General features: G+C 35.6%; 1 long non-coding RNA gene across 1 annotated transcript; it reads right to left on the bottom strand.

Annotated features, from left to right (window-relative positions):
* Window positions 1-4,742: 4,742 nt before the first annotated feature.
* Window positions 4,743-16,223, bottom strand: LOC138811495 (uncharacterized). Its single transcript, XR_011367421.1, has 2 exons — window positions 16,101-16,223; window positions 4,743-4,965 (listed from the first exon to the last, which is right to left on the bottom strand). It is a non-coding gene; the product is annotated as an uncharacterized lncRNA (long non-coding RNA).
* Between the last annotated feature and the right edge of the window lie 1,015 nt (window positions 16,224-17,238).

Genomic DNA, 17,238 nt, shown 5'->3' on the forward strand with positions numbered 1-17,238 from the left:
GCTCACACTTTTAATCCAAGCTTCTCAAGAGGCTAAGATCTGGAGTATCCAGGTTCGATGCTAGCCCAGGCAGAAAAGTTTGCTAGATTTCATGGCCAAAATAACAGGCAAAAAGACAGGCTGGAAGTGTGGACCAAGTGGTACAGCTCCAGTCTAGTAAGCACCAGGCCCTGAGTTCAAACCCCAGTACTATAAATAACAATAATGCCTGTAAAGTTACTTGTTTTTGATTGTTGAGAGTATATCTTTATATCTTGTTTCAGTTGTACTTTTTTTTTCCCCAGTCCTGGAGCTTGAACTCAGGGCCTGGGTACCGTCCCTGAGTTTCTTTTGCCGAATGCTAACATCCTACCAACTTGAGCCACAGCACCACTTCCTGCATTTTCTGTTTATGTGGTACTGAGGAATCAAACTCAGGGCTTCATGCATGCTAGGCAAGCACTCTTATCACTAAGCCACATTCCCAGCCCCTCAGTTGTACTCTTTAGCCATAGTTTCTTTCATTGGCTATATGGTGTGTCACTTGTCTTCTTGTTTTCACTGTTAACATATTGAACTATTTCTTCATTTCTTTCTCAGTCAGTGGCTCCCCTCTTATGAGCTCTCTTCTGAACCCTGCTCTAGATATTCTCCTTAAATGCATTCACCATGAATATTTCAATTAAATTCTCACCAGAGCTTCCTCTAGCCAAGTCACAGCTATCTACACTACCAAACTTTATGGCTATGTATACCCAGAGGAATGTCACATGTTTTCAGGCCAGAATTAGACATTAGCCTTTGCTTATGATGTACAAGACACTAGATCCTTCCATGAGGTTATATTCCATTTATGACCCAAGGTCAGAAGCATCAGAGAAGGAGCCAGAAGCCTTTAAGCCCCTTTCACTTGCTGCTTCCCATACACTGCATTAGTGCAATAAAACGGATAGGTAAGGACCTGTATTCAAATGCAACACTGTGGATCCTGTTCATACCACTCCAAAAGTTGCAATCTTAGAAAAGTTCCTAAACTCTGTGCCCCCCCCCTTTTTTTTTTTTTACAAAGGCACGTATATTCAAAAAGGTTCATAGTGTAGTCATCTATTTAGTTAGCTATGAAAATTAGGAGATAATGTACATAGAAAGTTTGGTCCAGCTATTCAACAAAAATGAGTTATTACTCAAGTATCAAGTTTATGAAAATTAACTGTGTAGTTTCTTGGCATTTAGAATATTATAACTTACCTAATATTTTTTTTGGGGGGGTCCGGTCGTGGGGCCTGAACTCTGGGCCTGGGCGCTGTCCCTCAGCTCTTCAGCTCAAGGCTAGCACTCTACCACTTGAGCCACAGCGCCACTTTCGGCTTTTTTCTTTTTTGCTTATGTGGTGCTGAGGAATGGAACCCAGGGCCTCATGCATGCAAGGCAAGCTCTCTACCACTGAGCCACCTTCCCAGCCCTTACCTAATATTAATAAATTAGTATTTCAACCTGTTGATTTAATTTTCCAGGAAGCATTTTCCCCTTAGAAATTGAGGTACTAATTTGAAATATAGGACCAACACGTAGCCTGAATGATTGTATTCTGCCCATTTGAAATTAAACTCCATGTAAATATTAGAGATTGCATATCTATATTTCTATATCTATAAAATGATCTGTTCAGACTCAAGATATTAGCTGGTGATGCCAGACATTTTTGCGTAGACCAGAGGAAGGGTTATTATGGCAGGAAGAGAAATGAACACTACATAATGAACTTGCATTTCAACTGAGCAGGGTTTTTTTTTGTTTAAGAGCTTTTTATAAATTCTTTTGCTCAGCAACAATGAAAAGAGGAAAGGAGCACTCAGTTGGGAACAATAGCTACTCAGCTCATAAAAATCATTAGAGGGAACATTTTCTTTGTCTACCATGCCTTAGCAATTTTGCTGGTAGGCAATGATCCAGATCACTTAGATTCCATCTATCAAAACTGGGTCCAGAGAACCTTCTCAACTTTTTGAGCTCATAAATTATGCTAACAAAATTTCTAATTTCCTAATGTATATAAAATTCTACTATAGATAAAAATTTGGTTCATAACTCACAAATGGTTTTTGACAAGAAGATGATACTGATCTTGTGTTAATAGGATTTGCTCTTTGAGTTGCTTTTCCATTAGAAGGAAGGAGGATATGGCTGAGTTTCCTTACTCTCCTCTGGTCCTCTTGTAGCTAGAGGCTCATGTTACAGAGCAGCAGCCAGGAAAGGGACAGTGCCTGGGGACACATGTGGTTTTCACTGTGTGAGATGAGGCAGCTGACCTGGATATTTAACTTCCTAGGAACTGCTGTCTCTGTAGCTCATCCTAAGCTGGCTGAGTCAGAGAAACGTCATATTTTTTACATTAAAGGCCTAGCTGATTCATTTCCTCCCACGAATGTCATCTAATTCTCTTAAGCTAGTTCCAAAATGTGTTTAAAGTCACTAAAAGTTTTTCTATGTTCAAGGTTACCCATGACAACCAAAATATTTCTGCACATAGAGTTTGTCATTTCTAATGGCTCTGCTGGATAACCAAGTAACAGAACCTTTCTTTCTGTGTGTGGCCAGTCCTGGGGCTTGAACTCAGGGCCTGGATACTGACCCTAAGCTTATTTTGTTCAAGGGTAGTGCTCTTCTACTTAAGCCATACCTCTACTTCTGGCATTTTTTTTTTTTTTAATTTAGTGGAGATAAGAGTCACACAGACTTTCCTCCACAAACTGTCTTTGAACTACGATTATCCTCAGATCTCAGCCTCCTGAGTAGCTAGGATTACAGGTGTGAGCCACTGGCACCCAGCTCTTTTATTTTCTCTGTAAAGTCACTGTTTTTAAAAGGCCTTTCCTGTATCCTCAGAATAAATTGTGAGAATACACAGAAACTGCAGTTTCAACAGAGCTAATTAAGCAGAATATGCAAGGATGGCAAATATGTAAAAGCAATCTTTCCCGAGGACAGGTAACCATTCAAATAAGCTTTTTATAGATAATAAGAAGGGTGGATACTTGGTCAGATTCCAATTTTATAACGATACTGCCATTTACAGAATTACTAAATTAATATCTGCCCAAAATAGTCCTGTCATCTGAAACTTTCTGAACTTATGCTTCAAGTACTTGTAGCTAAATTATACATGACTTATTTTTGCAGTACGAAGACTGAACCCAGGGCACTGTATGTGCTAAGCAAGCATTCTATCACTGAGATACATCCCCAGCCCTTCTGAAGGTTAAATTTGAGACAAGGTCTTGCTAAATCACCGGGCTAGCCTAAGCTTCCCATGACGGATTGCAGATGTGGACCCTATGCCCACCATGGCTAATTTTTTTTCTTAAATTTAGTATCTTAAGTGATTTGATTTGGCAATCATTTCCCTTTGTTAAACAGGCAGGCTCTGTAACTCTTAGGCCAGCTATATTATATATGCAAAAGTAATGCCCTAATAGGTTCTAGACCTACATAAACTTCCTATTTCTTGGATAGCTATTTCAGTGGCTACTAAGGCTGTTCCAGCAGCCCTGTGGAGAAGCCTATGCAGAGAGAAACTGAGCTTCCAGCCAACAACCAGTTGCACCACCTTGCAGACATATGTTGTGATTACCCCAGTCTCCGTGGGCGCTGAGGAGAATAAGGTTGAGATATCTCCTTCATGTTTTACCCAAACTATAGACTGAAGAGTACAAGAAACTTTAATCCAAGGTATGCTTAAAATAAACAGGGCAGTGAAAGAATAATTTATTTTCTGAACATCTGACTATATGACTAAATGGTTTTCACTTTCTTATTCCTTATAACACCTTATTAGGTAGGATTATTTTCTCTGTAAATGAGGGTTACAGACTTGCAAATTAAGTAACTGGCTAAGATCATATAATAGAAAGGTAGTATTTTTTGGTGTACGTTTTTGTACATTTCTGGGTTTTAACTCAGGACTTTATGCTTGCTAGGTTTTTACTAATTTTAAAAGTCATTTGTCCCATGAAGCCACCCAATGAGCTGAGCTTTACAATTTTTTTTTCTTCTTTTGAACTTGTACATATCATCTGAGCCTCCCCTAATAATAATCATTATTATATGATTTATCCTTTTTCTCTCTCTATAAATTCTTCAGGGTGACAGGATCCATGAGTAGTTCATACTTGTAACTCTCTGAGGACCCACTATAGAGCTTTACACATCATATGTGGTCAATAAATATTTGCAGAATAAATAATTTAATAAATATAAATCACAGGAAGACTATCATTAAATATATACTACTCAGATTTCTCCTAGCTTTTTTCAGTCTTTCCTCCTAGGGCTCATTTGGTAAATCTTTAATCATTTTAGTGGCTCTCTAAGTTCTCATGCTTTAACTATAGGGTCTCAAGGAGAGCAGAATTCTTTAACAAGTCCTAACCATTACTTTACAAATCACCACTTAGTAAATTATATTTCAAATATTTTCCCATGAGGTGGCAGCCACTGTTTGCTTTCAAATCATCTAAAGCACCTTAAATAGGCAGAACCTCAAATTCTTTAACAAGGGATAATTAGGGTACAAATATAAGCAGCAAGAAAATGTCTGCTCATCACCCACAAATCCTAGTTGCACTCATGATGGTCAGAATGAGTATGTGAGTCTGTGTGTGTAGATAGTGGGCAATTTGAGGACTAATAGTATCAAGGAATCTTTCAAAGTATTACTATCACACAGAAAATAAGGAAAAATATCAGCTATAAAACATACATGCTTCTTTGAAATTTAAAAAGCAAGGCAATTAATCTTTTATTGCTACTTATCTTAAAGATGGAGGAAAAGATTATAGTCAATATGTGAGTGGAAATTAACACCACGGTTTAGAAGTCCCACATTTCCCCCTTTGGTGTAATCCTGGAACATCAATCAATGTTTGGAGGTTGCTTCTAACAAGTCTTTGGCTTCATTTATTTTGGTTGCTAAGTATGGAGATCCACCTAAGAGGACAAAGAAAAATACATGGGTTAATGCCCTTCATTACTAACATCTTATTAAGTACTCGGTATAGGAAAAAAATATATAATTCTGGTTCTCCCACACATTTATCCTCTGACAAATAAGTCTATATAGTTGTTAGGAACCAAAGCACATAAATTTCTTTGAGTATTAGAGATTTCCAAACTGGGAAATCCAAACAATCCATCTAGGAAAGCAGTAAGAAACTTGATCAAGAATAATCTGAAAACCACTCAACATTCAACTTTGTCTGTTCTTTTTTAAAGACATGATCTCCAGCATAGGCTGGGCTCTCATAATCCTCCTGTCTCTATTCCCAAATGCTGGGATTATAGGTCTGATATATCACCACCTCTGGGGCGCCCAATCAGACATTTGACCACAGAGCTTCCTGATATGAGGTGGATAGTAAAGTAAACAAAGTAACAAGTTTTTGGTTTTTTTAGTCTATGACCTTTTTTTTAAGAACAAGGTATAATCAAATCTTTAATAGGAAGGTAAATCAATGCAAGGAGTCTCTGAAAGGCTTTTTTAAAAGTCTTGCAATTTCACAAAAAGAAATATATGTGTTTAAAAAGGCAATTATACAATAATATAATGTTACACTGATATAGATGAATTAATGAATATTAGTAAAAGAGGGATAGCAAAAATATCAGAGGAAATTCTCCATTCTCTGAAATGACCTTATAAGAATATTTATAGTGTCATTTTGGATTTAGTGTTCTAAAGGAAAATTAAGTCAGTTCTTTTTAAGAGTTCTTTGCAATGAATTCTTTCTACTGCAAACAGTAAGAGGAAAATTGAGGGGAATTTCAAATGCAGGATCATTATAAATCACAACCAGTATCTACTCCACATTCAAAAATACTAGCCCCAAACTGTCACATTAAAGCTAGTTAAACATCATATCCTTCTGTCTTCTGGCCCTAAATATTGTCATTGTTTGATGCTTACACTAACAATCATATTACAGGTCACCAGTCTCTTTGTGTTTGCTTTTATTTTATATTCTCTCTTTAAGTACAAACCATCTATAGCTACTGAAAAGCTCATAAGGGCTCAGTAACAGGCCAAAGAAACACAGAGCTAGAATTTTGTAAACTGTCCCAACCTTATTCAGACCTTTTATTGATATCATACAACCCATCTGATGAAGGAAGAGGAAAGCAGGAAAAACAGAAGAACCAACAGGGATTGTAGAAGAAAGAGCACTGATAGAGGAAGCTATATTTAGCTCTTTGCCCTTGAGGAAAACATTTGACATTTTCATTCAAGATCTGAATTATTATAAGCACTTAAGGTATGTATCAGTGTCCTTGAATACAAGATAAGAATTACAACAAAGCTCATAGCCCACATGGTTATAAAGTAAGTTAATTTCATGATTACCTCTTAAAATGACCTTGGAATAGGTCATGTTAATCCTGGATGCTGTTCATATTTTTAGAGTTATCAAGATGTTAGGCATTTTCTGTGTTGAACAAAATAATAAAATACTAATTGTACTCAAACATAAACTTAAATCGATGAATATGCATTCTGGGTATTTAAGTCATAGGCTATCTTATTCTTATTTACCATTTGGTGAAAGATCAAAGGCATGGAAGATTGAATCTTATTAAACATATTTATTGATGCACTATTAGAGGAAAAAAGGAGAAATTTATTCAGATTACTGCTGAATTTTTTTACCACTCATTCTCTTTAAGTCAAAAGGGTACTACATTTTCAATTTATGTACATGGTAGAGTTTGGATTGGCTGCCATAATTTCCAATCAATCTCCTAATACTTGGAAAAGTTTCTGAGACAAAAATTGAATTCCTATATTCCCTTCACTTATTTTTTATGCAAATTAGCTTCCATCAGTTAGAAGTACTCTTGTGAGTCTTGGCAGGCTGAGGTGAGGAGAAGACTTTCTTTTTGATTATTGATGCTAGCATGTAAAAGCGAAGCACAATGGTGTCAGAATGTGTGCTTCTCACACAGTTGTAGTGCTGGTCTATAAGGCAGAAGCTTCCCTGACTGCACAGTTCTGTAACTGTTGGCACTGCCACTCTTGCAGATCGAGTGTAGAATTTACTCCTTCAGGCCTTCCATCCATCTACTAACTGCATCCTTGCTTTAAAATGCTAGTTTGTGGAGATGAATCCTGACAGTACAATAGTGGATGAGTACCCTGTACTTACTGGAAACAATATGCTCTTGTCTTTTTGAGCCCCTTTTTGTTTTCTGGAGATGTCCACTGAATTCCACTTACTTTGAATACTCAACTTTGTTCTAAGTATTTTTGTACAACTGTGCTTCTACCCTACAGCGCCAGAATTCTGTTTCTTGCTACCTTGAGTTATTATTTATAGGACATACCCTTCTACTGACATCAATCATGAGAGGTGAATAAAATACAAAGAGCAGTATGATAACACTGGCTACCTAGTCTTTCAGATTTTCTAGCCGAGATCCTGGAGATAAGGGAAGTACATGTGTGAACCCAACATTCTGAACTGCATTTTCTCCTATGGAAATTATACACCAAATAGTATATATTACACAATTCCACTTTCATGAAACTCTAGAAAAGACACATTTAATCTGTAGTGATACAAAGCAGAGGCAATGATTGCCAAACTGTGAAAAGGGATCTGCAGGGAAGAACCTTTTGGGAATGGTTGGAAATGGTTATATCTTACATTAGTGGCCACAAGGATGCATCAGAATTCATCTAACTCTACATTTAAATGGATGTATTTTATTCTATGTAAATGATCACATTATAAAAAATTAAACTACCTGTTGGTTAAAGACTGTTTTTAAGTAATGAAAAATATACACAAATTTAAAAATGATGGCATTGCTATACAAATTATAAGATGAGAAACAGTTTGGGAAAGTGCAAATAGTAAGTATTTCACAGTAGTTCACAGTCAGTCCACTGGTAAGACAAGCAAATATAAATTTGAATATACCTAATAACTTAGCCTCACAACTTATGAAGAAAACAATGAAAGAATCAAAAGGGAAAAAAAACCATACACATCCACACAGTGGGAGAATTTAATATGCTTTTCTCAGTAATTTATTGAACAATTTAAGAGAAAAACAGGAAAAACAAAAAATTAAATAACATGAGCAGCCTCGATTGTAATTGACACTACATTAAACATTAAACCTTGCAAGTGCTAAATATACCTTCTCTTAAACTTCATATAGAATACTCACTGAAACTGACCAACTAGTAGGACTATAAATCAAGTCTCAACAAATTTCAGTGATTAAAATCATAATAAGCAATGCTACTTGAAGTATGTTCCATGGACTAATGCTAGCATATGATGGTCAATGGATTATAGTCAGGTACATTAAGAAATTCAGTGTTTAGAAAATATTGTAGCTACTTGAGATAGTGGTATTTTCCTGCATAATCTAATATATATTGGTGCTTATATATACATATGTACATATGTATGTATATATACACACATATATATATATTACATATATATATATATATATATATGTAATGCAACTTAAAAAAGCTTTTAGTCCACCAAAGATTAAGGAAAAAAAATACAAGCCTTCTATCACAAAGATATTAAACAGTGTTACAGATCACATTGTAGAATTATGCTAGAAATCACTAACAGACACAACTAGGGAAAACTCAGTGTTGGTCAACATCCTTCTTAATAGTTACTTTATTAAGGAAGATTTCACAAAAGAAATTATTTTTCAATAGAATCAACAAAGCAAAAATTACTTTCTTAAAAAACTAACTTCATGTCAAACTGCCAAAAAATCTAAGTGAATGACGAATCTCAGAAAACGTACAATCTGTGAAAACCAATACAAGAAATGGAAACTTAAAAAGCACTGTATCTATTACAAAATTGAATATTTAACCAAAAACCTCCCCACAAATAAAAATCCTGGATAGATTTTATTGATGAATAAGGAAAAAAAATAGGAAGAAAGGAAACCAAACTTCTATCTCTTGTTAATATAGATGAAAAAATGAATAAAATGTTCATGCATCTAATCAGACTTCTTATGACCAAGTAAAGTTTATATTAGAAATAAGAGATTTATTGGGTTTTTAACATTTAAATATAAATCAATGTGAATCATTAACAGATATTTTATGTTATTTCAATAAATATGGAAAATTCAAAACACATTCATAGTAAAGAAAACTTTGAATTTTTTCAGATTAAAGAAGATACAGTAAATAACACCCTAGTAGTAAAATGTTGAAAGATACCTACTTATCACTATATTAGAGGTGCTAGCAATTGTAATAAGTGTTTCCTCCCAACCTAATACAAAAGAAATACGAAATAGAAAGAAATGGTTCTTTATAAATAACATGTCTTAGTAAGTAGATACAAAAGAATCTGAATACAGAATCATAGAATCCTTAAAGAAATGAAGAAGTTGCTGGATACAATATATTTTAAACCAATATTTCTATGTCACAGCAAGACATTACTATACAACAATAATTCATAAATATCACAATTAATGATTGCATTTTAATACCTAGAGGCTTGTGGTATAGTGCAGTAGGGCACCTGGTAAGCATGTACAAGGCCCACCTAACACCACTGAACAAAATAAAAATAAAGCCATTTTATTTTGTGTCCCTTTATGTGTATATATACAAACTGAGAACTCTTTTAAAATAAATAATGGTATATTTTTTCCTCCAGAGTGATTCAAAGATTTTTCTTTTTTTCTTCCTTTTCTTCCCTTTTTTTTCCTTTCCCCTTTTTTTCTTTCAAAAGAACTGTGCACACATTTTAATCTCTCTTGGCTCATATTTTTAAATATTCAAGAGAATATATTTATGTGAGAATAACATACATTGTCTGAAGCATAATGAAGAAATAGAGTATGGATGCCATGAGAAGCCTCTACAACAAGCATTCACCTAGAGTGGTTTGTTCTGTGCTCCCAGGAACTTTTAATAGCTCTGAGACATACAATAGATAGAGCAGAATTAAGGGAACTACCACTATGTTGGGTAGCTGTGGCGCATGCCTGTAGTTATCTGGGAGGACTGTGGTTCACTGGGCTAGAAGAAAGGCATTATCCCAAATATAACCAGTAAAAAAGAAAACAAAAACAAAAACTGGTCTAGAGGAACAGCTTAACAATATTGTGCCAGCCTCGCAGGGATAAAAATTAAATAATAACAAAATAATTATAACTAGAACCATCTTTCTGATAAAAGTCAAATATTCATTGTTTAATATTTTTCAGCAAAAACAATTCTGCCCTCACCAAGGCACAGGGGATTTCATGCACATATCATGCTACAATGTGAATATCTGATACTGCACAGATCATATTCCTCAATGTAACCTGTTTTCTTGTTCTTTACTCAGTGCTTAAGCCAAAAACCTGAGCTATCTTTCTTCACCTTTTCTTGCCCATGATTTGCTAGTTTCTTTGGCTTTCCCCTTCAAAGTGTGTTCTGAATTAAACTATTTCTTACCTCCTCTACTGTAAACAACCCTAGTCCAAACGAGCATCATTCTCTCTTGGATTACTACAATTTTCTCTACTAAATCTTTGCTTCTACTCATGACTCCCTATTTTCTCCATAGCTGCTAAAGTAGCCTTCCAATATCATAAATCAAGTAGTAACATTCCCTTAATGCTTAAAAATAAAGTCCTGAGGTCCTAGTATGCCTTGCAAACCACTTGATTCAAACTTCCTTTCCAGTCATATTTTCTTCCACTCTCCCCTTTCCTTGCTGTGCTCCAGCTGACCTCCTTATAATTCCAGAAGCAAAGTGTTCTCATTTCAGGAACTATATACTAGGTGTTTCTTCTCCTTGATCTACTCTTTCCCCAGTTCTGCACAACATACTCTGCTCAGGTTTTCAACACGCTATGTAGTACGTCTAAGATGGCGGTAAGTGAAACCACAACTGCCCTCCCTCCAGTTGTTCTGCTTTATTCTTTATTTTTTGGTGAATAACTTATTACTGCAGCATCGTAGGATATTTTCTGTGTCTATTTTCTACATAAGAAGCTACCCAAAAATAATGAAAAAAAGCAATGGTTAAAAGAGAATTCTCACTATTTGTGGATTAGCTGGGTGGTGATTTTAAACTGTATGGCTTCACTAGGATCTTAGCTTTCTCCTTTGCAAGGTCTCTCTGTATCTCTGTCTGTCTGTCTGTCTGTCTCTCTCTCTCTCTGATTTTTCACTCTTCAAGAGCCTGGTGTTCTTTAAACGTTGGCCTTGAGGTTCTAACAGGGTAATAGCTGAGACTGCAATATTTCTTGAGGCCTAGGGTCAAAACTCATACAATAATAATTTTTTAAAAAAACCTCTTGCTTCCATTTCTTGGAGTCCATTTTGATAAGCATCATTTTATATGGTCATATCCACATCACTATTGAGCAACCATTGTGATGCTCCGCTAAGAATATCCTAGACATACTCTAGTTATTACAAATGAGGGGAATCATGTTTCTCTTAATATAATTTTTTCCAAGTATTTCCATCTCCTTATGAATTGGGCAATGTAAAATGATTCTTATAGAAATGAATTCCAAGAAATGGAAAGAAGAGGGTGTTTTGTTGTTGTTGTTGTTTTTACTGTACTGTTTGCATTTATTTCTTTCTCCCTCTACCCACCCCTTTTGTTTTACTCCCTGTTGTTGCTGTTTTGAAGTTTATCTGATTTGGGGAAAGGAAGGGGACTTACAGAAACAGTGGGACAAAAGGTGCCAAACCAACAGTAATACTCACTAGACACTTTGTTGGGGAGAGGCAAAGTAGGAAAAAATGAGGGGGGTAACACTGTTCAAAAAGAAATATACTCATTACCTTACTTATGTAACTGTAACTCCTCTGTACATCACCTTCACAATACATTTTTTTAAACACTTAACATCAACCACCAACGAGAAATATACGCATTACCTTACTTATGTAACTGTGACTCCTCTGAACATCACCTTCACAATACATTTTTTTAAAACATTTTTTTAACAACATCAACCACCACCATACAATGCTGTAGCCCATGCAGGCCTGGGCAAAACTGCAGGACACACCACCACAACTAAACTCACAACCAGCTGCTCAAGTGGTAAACAGTCTACCCTAGCAAGCATTAGGTCCTGAGTTCAAGGCCTAGCTCTACTGGCCCTGGTTCAGCATGCAGCATTGATTATATTAGTGTATCTCAAATTATAGTGAAGAAGTATTTTGTTTTAAATTCCCAATCTGTAGTGGATCCACACTCATGCTTTTCCTCCCTCCTTCCCTCTCTTCCTTTTTCTTCTCTCCCTCCACTCCCTTTTCTTTCCCTTTTTGTTTTGTGTTGTTAGTTATTAAATATATACCGTCATGATTGCTAATTATGCAATTATGTATCACTAAGCCTTACCCTCCTGCATTCATATAATGCAAAATTAGCATATATTTGGATGTCACAGCAATATTAAATTGTAACATAGGATTCTATGAGCTGTGAGTAGTAGTATGCACCTGTCATCTCAGTTATATGGGAGACATTAGTAAGAGAATCACAGTCTAGGTTGGTCTTGGCAAAAATATGAGATCCTATCTTAAAAAACAGGTAAGGCAAAAAAGGTCTAGGGACATGGCTCAAATGGTAGTACATCTGCCTAACAACCCGAAAGACCTAAGTGCAAGTGCCAGTACTGCCCCACCTCAAACTTTCTGCCTGTGTATCTTTTATTTGTTTTTGACTTGTTGCACACAGGTCTACTTCACTTTAAGAAGCACCAAGTTACATAGACATTCTAAAGTTCCACAATTTTTTCAAGTTTAGCCTTTCCTTCTCCAATATGGTGTTCACTGGATATTTTTCAGCAACTTAACAAAAGTGGCAATCTATAATGATTAAATCAAGGATGTGAGATATTTACTGCATTAATCTTTTACTACATTAAAATGGCAAAATTCACTTTTTACCAAAACACATCTGAATGCTCATTTACAACTAGTTACAAAAAATTTATTTTCAGCCATATTTCACACTTAATTTTCTGGTGTCACTTTCTTTGCACAACCTGATAATGAAATGTGTAACAAATTATAGTTGATCACACATACAGTTCCAAATTTATCCTACCAGCTGGTTGCAAAACCAACAGAAAAGTTACTTTGGAGTGAGGTAAGAAAACATATTCATAAATTGCAGGCACTGATAGAAGACTGAAGTATTTGAAACTGCCTGTATACCCAGTAGTAACCTAGTCCGAAAAAGTGGTAAAGAAATTATAAAAGGTGAGGAGGGGGCAAAATTAAGTTCGCCAGTCCTATGATTTCCCAAACAATCTTGTCTTCCCCTCGTAAGGCCAATGAGGCATTTTGGCTTAAAATCTGTTATCTTCTTCCCATTGAAATAAAACAAGCTTTCTTCTCACGAGAAACTTTTTAGATATTTGAACTATTATAATTCCAACTGTATCACATACAATGGCTCTAGTATTCCTTAGCTCACTATACTTCTATTATGCAAGAATTCTTGACTGGATGGGTTTTAAGAAGTTAAAAAATCCTCTGAAACTTGAAATGTTTTAAACTTGGATGAATGATAAAAAAATGAAAAAAATGTCCAGTGTCAATTTTTTTAATGCTGCTGATACTGAGGCTTAGTCACAGAGCCTGGTGCCCTTACTTGGCTTCTTTCACTGAAAGCTGGCACAGCTTCCTTTCCAGCTTTTTGCTGGTTACTTAGAGATTAGATTCTCACTGACTTTTATGTATCAGCCAGTTTTAAACTACCATTACCATACCTCAACCTCCTAAGTAGCTAGGTGTGAGACATTTGGTGCCTAGCTTCAATACATTCTTTTCAAAAAATATATAATTTTGTTATTATTAAAGTTTTCTACAAAGGGATTACCATTTCATTAGTCAGGTAATAAGTACAATTCTTTTTGGCCAATGTCATCCCTTCCTTTATTTTTTCCCAGTCTTCAGTACATTTTCTTAAAAATTATTTTATTGTAAAGATGCTGTATAGAGGGATTCGTTACATAAGTAAGGTAGTGCATTGTAGAGCATTGTTACCTAGTCCTTTGTTTTTCTCTTACTATCCCCCTACACCCCCCATCCCCCACCAAGTTGTAAAGTTAATTTCTAACATAGTGTCTTGTGAGTATCACTGTTGCAATGGGTCATCCTGTGTTCTTGTTTCAGCATTTTGTTATTCAGCTTCCCTCCCCAAATTAGACAAATGTATATACAAGGTACCAAAAACAAATACAATAATAACAGGGGATATACCATAGAGGGAAGAACATACAAAAGAAAACCACACAGTACATTAAAAACAACAACAAAGAAAAACTGATTGTGTCCACAGTACATTCTTTTTTTTTTTTTTTTTTTTTTTTTTGGCAGTCGTGGGGCTTGAACTCTGGGCTTGGGCGCTGTCCCTGTGCTCTTCAGCTCAAGGTGAGTTCTCTACCACTTGAGCCACAGCACCACTTCCGGTTTTCTAGTGGTTTATTGGAGATAAGAGTCTCACAGACTTTCCTGCCTGGGCTGGCTTTGAACCTCGATCCTAGATCTCAGCCTCCTGAGTAGCTAGGATTACAGGCTTAAGCCACCGGCGCCCCACTCCACAGTACATTCTTAAAGGGACAATAATCTGAAAAGTTGACAATATCCTTAAAAGGTTAAAAGTGTGATCTATATAGGACAGATTCTTAAATAATTCCACATGAGTAAGATTAATTGAACAAAAATGATGATTCTATTAAGTCCCATAAACAAAAATGACCCTAGAAATCCTTTTACTTTATAGATGATAAAAGTTGACATTTGGAGAGGTTAAGAAAATGTTTACCCAGCTACCTACACATAAATGGGAAGTACAAGCATGCTAGAATCTACAATCCCACCTCTCATCAATTTAGTATCTCAGATTAAATCAAATCACTCTTTAGAGACTACTAACTTGTAAATACCATTTTCTTGTTTATGAAAGGTATCTAAACTAGATACTCTCTTAGATATGTTTTAGAACTTTTGTCTGCCAGCAGACAAAAATCAACAACTTGTCAATCATCTGAAAGACATGAGTGCTTGATTCTACTTCAATCAATCAGAGCCAAGGGCATTCACTTGACCTGAAGAAATCCAGAGAATGTTTAAGAGACAGAGTGCTGCAAGGAGGCACTTAAAAACATTTCTTTCTCAACCAATTACCCTGAGAGCACACAATAAAAAGTAAATTAGTTGAGTGGATCTTTCAGTAACTATTGAAGCTGTTTAGAAATTTGAGGCAAAACCTCTTTTCAAAGTTTATTCTCTTGTTTATTCATACTAAAGAACAGCAAGTGCAAAACCCAACCAACAGAGATGATGTTCAGTAAAAAGAATTTTTATAGTAAGCAATTAAGTTGCAAAAGCTGAAAACTAATGCCTTATTTTGGTGTAAGGATGAATAGGAATCCAAATTTTGTTTTTAATTTTTCTCAAAATAATTACAAAACTCAGTCAGTAAATAAAAATCTATGAAATCCTTTACTTTCCTCCCTCCTTTGACTTCTAAAATACAGTGCAACTTTCTGCCATCTGCTATTTTAAAGCAGAAACGGTAATGAACATATGGGCTTTCTCTATCAAGCAGCTGTAGTGTATTTAAAGTTATAATAATTGTCTTTCTGTAAGATAAATTTACATTAAAAACCTGGCCAGTTAAAAACAAATGCCTCAGTCTCAGAGCCTTCCAGAATGAAACAAAAAAAAAATTAGAATAATCTATGACATATTACATTCAGAGATGTAGAGGAAATCCTTTAAATCTTATGCTTTTCTGTGTAAAATTAGATACATAAATGCATGATGCCCCAAGCAGTTATTCCACCCAAAATCCCAAAACTCATGTTTTCTTTGTTGATCAAATGGTAGGAGCATCAGATTGGTTTAGGTACTTACCTATTACAGCCAGTAACTGAGTACTTGAGAGTAGAAAAATCTACTTCCGTGAGTCCCTGAACTCCAAACTATTTCTGAGGAAGATTTCAAGCCATGTGACACATAAACATCTATATCTACTACCATTTATGATGAGTTTAAGTAAATTGAAAGGAATTCACAGCATATGTCTACTAACCTTTATCTGGGTGATTCAAAATCATGATTCTCCTGTGAGCTGCTCTAATCTTAGCCTTGTCAGCAGATGGGCTGTAAAAAGAAATTAATAGGGCTGAGAATGTGGCTTAGTGGTAGAGTGCTTGCCTTGCATGCATGAAACCCTGGGTTTGATTCCTTGGTACCACATAAACAGAAAAAGCAGGAAGTAGTGTTATGGCTCAAGTGGTAGAGCACTATCCTTGAGCCAAAGAAGCTCAGGGACAATGGCCAGGCCCTGAGTTCAAAGCCCCAAGACTAGCAAAAAACTTTTTAAAAAATTTAAAAAAAGAAATTAATAAACAGAGCCAAATACAGATTATAAATTAATGATTTATATGGGCTTTAAGAAATTAAAAACTAATGAGAATTTCACCATCTTGTGGACAAATATAAAATTACAGCTTTTCATTAATTCCACTATCAAAATAAACATGATTAAATGCTGTATTATATGTGTGCGTGTATGTGCACGTGTGTGTGTGTGTGTGTGTGTGTGCATGTATGTGTGTGTGTGTGTGTGTTTCAGTCTTTGTAATATCAGCCCCAATTCTCAGTTAAAAAAATAAAACACAGGATCTGGGTGTTAGTCACATATGCTTGTTGTAATCCTACTTTAGGAGGCTGAAATCTGAGGACTGCAGTTCAAATTTAGCACAGGTAAAAGAAGTCCACAAGACTCTTATCTCCAATTCATCAACAAAAAGCCAGAATTGGCAATGTGGCTCAAGTGGTAGAGTACCAGCCTTGATGAAAAAGCCAAAGGAGAGTGTAAAGTTCAAACCCGTGGTACAGGCACCATAATAAAATAATAAAATGAACATATACTTACAGGCTGTAAGTTTGAAAGCTTACACTTGTAAGTTATTTTGAAAGAAGAAAACTTATGTTGTGTAGCATATAAGCATCTGGATTCCAGAGCTAGACTGCTGGATTTTATTTTTAAATATATTGTTATTGTAGAGGTGATATTCAGAGGAGTTATAGTTACATGAGTCAGGTAGTGAATGAGTACAATTCTTTTGAAACTATGTCTCCCTTCCCTTGCCTTCTTCTAGTTTTTCCCTCCAGTCCCCACCCACAAGTCGAACAGTTCATTTTCCACAGTGTCTAGTGAGTAC

Source organism: Dipodomys merriami, unplaced genomic scaffold, assembly GCF_024711535.1.
Source record: "Dipodomys merriami isolate MVZ:Mamm:240054 unplaced genomic scaffold, mDipMer1.0.p SCAF_530, whole genome shotgun sequence".
Lineage (NCBI taxonomy): Eukaryota > Metazoa > Chordata > Mammalia > Rodentia > Heteromyidae > Dipodomys > Dipodomys merriami.